Genomic DNA, 6,000 nt, shown 5'->3' on the forward strand with positions numbered 1-6,000 from the left:
GGCTAGGGCAGGGTTAGTTTTCTTCACAACAACCCATACAGTGCTTTTTCTGCCTAAAAGTAGCACTTAAAAGAACCTTTAAGACTCAATTTGTGAATTTTAGAAGTCAGGCATTCCTTTATTATGATGTGCTTCATGGTCACAGCACACCAGGTGCCCTGGGAATCAGTTCACCAAAGTGCACACCGAGGCATTTTCACTGCTGCTTACATGTCAGCATTACATGATTATTCATTGCTTGTTCCACACATTCCTGTTACATATTCATGACACTTTCCAACACTTATTAGCATATATGCATATCCTTATGAGGTCTCCAAGGGTCTTCATCAGCATTCTCCGTCTGAATTCCCCCTCCCCCCCAGTTCTAAGTGACCACTTTGTAAACTTCAAGACAATGCACACGGTTAAAAAGTAACTGGGTGTTGCCTTTCTGGCTGCCTCAGTTCCCCTCCTCCCTGTTTCTTTAAATCGCTTCCCTCAGTTATCTCCAGTTTCTGGCCTGTAAATACTGTCAGTTCTTGTTACATCTCTAAACCCCCCAACATCTCTGTGGTTTGGATTTTTGACTAAAACAGTTCTGGTAATAAGCAACATTGTAGTTTTTGCTGAGCAGCAAAGCCTTTTGTTTGTCACTCCGCCTTCCAAGTGACTAGACCAGAGGATGTGCAGTAGGCTGGGAGGGGACACAAGGCATATTTATATGCATTAAATATCTTGCTTTATTTCCTTCTGTTTTTCCACTTATGACACTCACAGAAGGATTTGTGTGAGAGATTCAGAAGAAACGCAGGTGATCAAACTACCAGTGTGCTGTGCTGTCCCTTGGGAATACACTGGCACAGACCAAGTCCCATCTACTGAGGAACACCCATAAACACTGCAGGGAGACCCTCGCTGATAATTACACAGAATTTCACACTATAAATACACAGTAACACTATTTTGTAGCCTAGTTGTGTCACTTTATTGCATTCTGGTGCAGGGAACAGGAAAGCATCAGCTCTAACTTTGCTTAGTCATACACAGAGAAATACAATGCTGCAGCACCCAGAGCTGGAGCAGCCAGTGAGCAAAGTCATCATAAAAGCTTCCTCCTCACGTGAGGAGTGGGGTCTTTGGGGGTAAACAACCCCTGCGTTCTCCTGAACTCCTCTATGGTGAGGTGTATTTAAATCCACATTTCTTTCTACGTGATCATTCCGTCAAAATCTCAAACCCGAAGCTTGCTATTCAGCAGCCGAAGACCACCATTTACAAAGAAAAAAAAAAAAAAAAAAAAAAAAAAAAAAAAAAGTCAAGTATAATTAAGAAAATTACTCCAAGATATGCCCTGCAAGTAGGGAAATCACTGAAACTTTGTTGTTCTGCTAAACCAGCCTTGATATGCTCCAATGCACAAAGCCTTGGGGAGAGATGTGTTTCTGAGAACTGGACAACAGGAATGCAGAATTCACGGACCACAAGGACATTTTGCAGAAACCAGAGATAAAGAAGAAACTAATCAAGACAACTCAGCAATTGCACCAAAACCCTCTCTGTATGGGAAAAAGATAATAAAAAGACTAAAAATGTGGACTTAGCACGAGAAACAAAAAATCAGTAACCAATAGGAGATAGAATACTAATTGATCAAGAGAATTACCTAATTCATAGCCAAATGGTAAAACGTTTTGAAAGTGAGTGTGCATGTTTGGGAAGTAACCCTAAATGCTCTCAGTGCCATGAACAAAGTACCACCTGCTTTCTTATACTGAATATAGCACGTTAGAGAGTTCAATTGATCCCACCATTTTCAGCAACAACAGGGCATCATCATGAGTTAAGAGGCACAGCAAAGTCCATACCTTTTTCCAAGTTGAGCCACTGGTATTCCCTCAGGGACGAACTGGATGCTCCTGCCATCCCCATAGCTGGTCCACACTGAGGGCAGGACAGCCCCACAGCCCAGGTGGGTGGGATTGAACCTCCCTCCTTTGCAGCAGCAGCTCTATGAGCACAGTCAATTGGGGCCAGCTGTGGTGCTGCAGCAGCACCTGGACATTAGCATAGCTAATTGAGTCCAATCAATGCAAGGCATGTGTTGGGAGAACCTTCTGGAAGGGCCAGAAGGACTTGGGGGACCTGAGCATGAAGTTGCGGTGTCCCCAGGGCGTTGGCTTTGTAAATTGGGGCTCACCTGAGGGTTCATCTGCCTTGGAAGGCATGTCAGGTGTTGGGGCTTCAGAATGGTTCTGGATCAGTGTGATATGAAGGAAAGTCACCCTTCCCCTTTGCCTTTCATGTCCTTCCCAGAAACTTTCTTCTCTTCCTGAGAGTACCAGGAGCCTCATAAAGCCTCCATGATTCACCACAGACCCAAATTCTCCCCAGTTCCACACGTAAGATGTGGAAAACACTCCTCTGTTGCTCGTGTAACTCACATCCACCTAAAGATATAGCTTAAACGAGGCAAGAAATGTTCAACAAAGAGATGTCCTTCAGTAACTAGTTGTGACTGAGCACAAGCACTTTAAAATGCACCTCACTATTCATATACTACTTATTTTTAATGGTAGAGGTCTGCCAGTTGTTGGTATTAGTGCGAGTGTAGTGTAAAGTCAACTCTGGTTTGGACACGGTACATTTTTGCTGTGAGTAAGCATTTCTGTGAATTTCAATACACAGTTTCCCACAGAGCGAAATTTTTACAGCAAGTTGCCCATTTCTGAGCTGCATATGTGTGTGTGCTTAGCTTGCAGTTTTATGAGCAGCCCAGTTGTGGTTGCTGTCAGGTGTCTTTTTCTGCTGTGTGCTCTTCTTTAACTTCACAGCAAGTATAAAGGTTGTTCTGAGGAGAAAATCACCTTTCCACTGAGAATTAATCTTTTTTTGTGTGCTCTCTATTTCTGGCTTCCCCTACTCTGCTGCTGTCAATATGCAAGTTCTGTACATGGTGACTGAAAAATTGAGTGCCCCTTCCTTTCCTCCTTTTTAGTAATAAAGGATCTACCAACGTAATTATTTGTTTATGCTTTTGTGTATTTTTTTCTGAATTGTTTTTGCCTTTTATATGGCTACTCTTCTCCAATTGAAGGCTGAAATAGAGCCACGCTGTTAAAACTATCCAGTGGGGACCACAGAAGTCAATACTTGTCCACTCCATGTAGATAATTTCCTACCATTTTCAGGGTCCCCAAGATTTAAATGGATTCTCAGTTAACTGAAGGAGCTCTGAAATTGGACTAAATTGTCATGGATAGTTCAGTGAAGGGCTCTGCTCAATGGAAGCAGAGAAGGGGAATGAGACTAACATTGATAGTATTTATAATGCACTTATGTACAGTGATAAAGTCATCCTCAGTATTGATCAGAATACCAAAAGCTATGTGACAAAAGGGGATTAAGGTAGAAAAGGCTGTAATTTAAAAAAAAACTTTGAAGATGGGGTTGTTAACATTCAACACGAGACACAGAAGGTGATATTTTAAAAATAAAAATATTTGAAATATTTCCACAAATCTCATAATGCTGCAGATTTTCCCTCTGTCCCTGTACTTATATATAGAAACTATGTTATAATGTGAATCATCAAAATAAAATAAATCTTAATGGGGACACGGGGGTGGTACAAATAGCAATAATAATGAATTTTCTTCATGGAGGGCTGGTAACTCTGCTACTGAGTGATGCAAATGAGATCAGAATTTAGTCCAAGGTTCTGTTCTCCATTTCTAAACCAGTTACCTCCCACTGTGGCAGATGTGAATACATATGGGAGAAAGAACAGAACAGATCAGATCCATCCAGTGGGAGGACTGGAACAATGTACATATTGCTCTATTATATTTAACCACAAAGCAAAGTTAGAATTTCCTCCTGGAACAGGAACATATGCATATGCTTCATATATTGATACATATATTGATATATTGATATATTTGCGTTTCTAATAAGCATTACATTTGAAATCATGTAAAGTGGTATCACATGAAGATCCGATAAAGGAACAGCAGAAGTTATGTCACCAACTATTCTTTAAATCAACACATTCTACTATATCAGCTTTACAGCTAATGTTAGCTTGAGTATTTTTCTGTGTTTGAGCTTGCAGTCCTTTAAATATTCCTAAGAGGAACTGAGGTATTTCTAGTAAGAAACAGGGCAAACTGGAACTTTTTTATTTCTAATTCTTTACCCTTGCCCTATCTGTAATCTCACTCTCAATAGTATATTTTTTATTCTTTACAGTGATCGGTGTCTTGGAATGCATTTTCCAAAGTGAGCCTGTGAAAACCATTCATTGTGATGGGATTTTGTGGATGTTTCTGTCAAATAGCAAAAAAGTTAACTTTACAACAAAAGAGCTGAAGTCATGATAGAACATCATCCAGGAAGTTTCTGAATTGTAAAAATCTGTGAATTATGTAAAACTAAGTCTTGCCTGAAGGGTGAGAGACAGGAAGCCTTAAAGGAAGTTGACACAGCTTGTGGAGTGACAGACAGACCTTGTTCTTGTGTAGCTTTTAAAATGGTAGGAAATCCCAAAGTGAAAAGCTCAGTTAAGCTGAAAATCACACAGCTCCACAAATGAGAAGTAAATGTATCCTGGGATGATTCATCTGCTGGTGTGAATGTCCAGCAGCTTGGCACATGAGAGTCACCCATGTGTGGTCGGAAGTTTAATGTAACATGGGCTTCATGAACGCTTTCACCAGGTTTTCCAAGATTTTTACAGATCTACACAAAGCAGAAACAGTAATTCAGCTGCTAAACTGTTTTCTCTCTCTGTTCTATTTTACTGCAGAAGGTGTTCTAAGAAAGGATTTGCTGCTGCCAGAGAAAACTGCTATTGATGATGAAAAATGCATTAGATCAAATTATTCCTTTGAAATGGGCACAGCCTGTCAGGAAGCAGATGAAGATGTTTCGTGACAGTGGAGGGTGGAATTCTTCTTGCCCAAGACGATGGAGATGCCCCCGTTCTCCTGCCAGTTGTGTGCTGTGCACCAGTTTTGCTCCTGTGCCATTAGCACATGGAACTGGCTGGAAGTAAAACCAGGCAAAAGACAGCAGAAAGCAACCCAGAGGACAAGAGTTCATATTTCAGCAAAAGGCTCAGAAGTAGCCCAGAAACAGAGAGGAAGCAAAAAAAGAAAAATAGAAAATGTAACTAAATCTAGAGCATCTCAGCTCTGTGGAAATGAGACTATTTTTTGGAGATGCCTCCAGTCCCGCATGCACCTGGTAAATTATTTATTAATAAAACCTGGTATAAAAACTATGTAAAAAAAAAAAAGATAAAACTAAGACCATGGTAATCAACTATCGAACATTCACTATCTAGATTTTAGTGCATTTTTTTATATATATAATATTAAATGCCTAAAAATGGTTGGGTTCAATCATATCTACTTAGGACCAATTTATTTGTCAAGACCCAGCATAATAAATTCTTAGGAGTCCTAGACTAAATGTCCATATGTCATATTGCTGTACTGGTTGGTATCAGCTGATATTATTTGCTCAGAAGCCTGTCAATACTCTTTAGAGCCTCTTAATACCACCTAAATTTAAATTCTTACCTTAACCTCTCTACATTATTTATGGTGTCCAGAGGAAAAGACTCTTCATAGCAAGAACTTTGCTTAACATTGTGGATTGCCTGCTGCAATGTCCTTTCCCTATTAGTCATATGCTAAACTGAGAGGAAATATTCTTCTAATTTAGATATTTGAGCTAGTTGCCAAATGGCAAGAAGGATAAATATCCTAATTTCTCTTCTTTTTAAATACTTCCCTCAGGATCTCATTTGATCTTAGGGGTAATTTACTATTTTAAAAGCAGTAGGATTGAGCCTTTAGCAAAAAAAAAAAAAAAAAAAAGTGAAAGCAAAGTTACAGAGAAAAAGAATATGAGAAGGAATAAAAAATTAAGATGGCAAATAATTTAGCCATTTTTCTATATTTGCATTGCAACCACTTCTTACAGCTAATTAAATCAGAACATTTGGTTCTATTT

Source organism: Myiozetetes cayanensis, unplaced genomic scaffold (genome assembly GCF_022539395.1).
Source record: "Myiozetetes cayanensis isolate MyiCay16 unplaced genomic scaffold, myiCay2020 scf9, whole genome shotgun sequence".
NCBI lineage: Eukaryota > Metazoa > Chordata > Aves > Passeriformes > Tyrannidae > Myiozetetes > Myiozetetes cayanensis.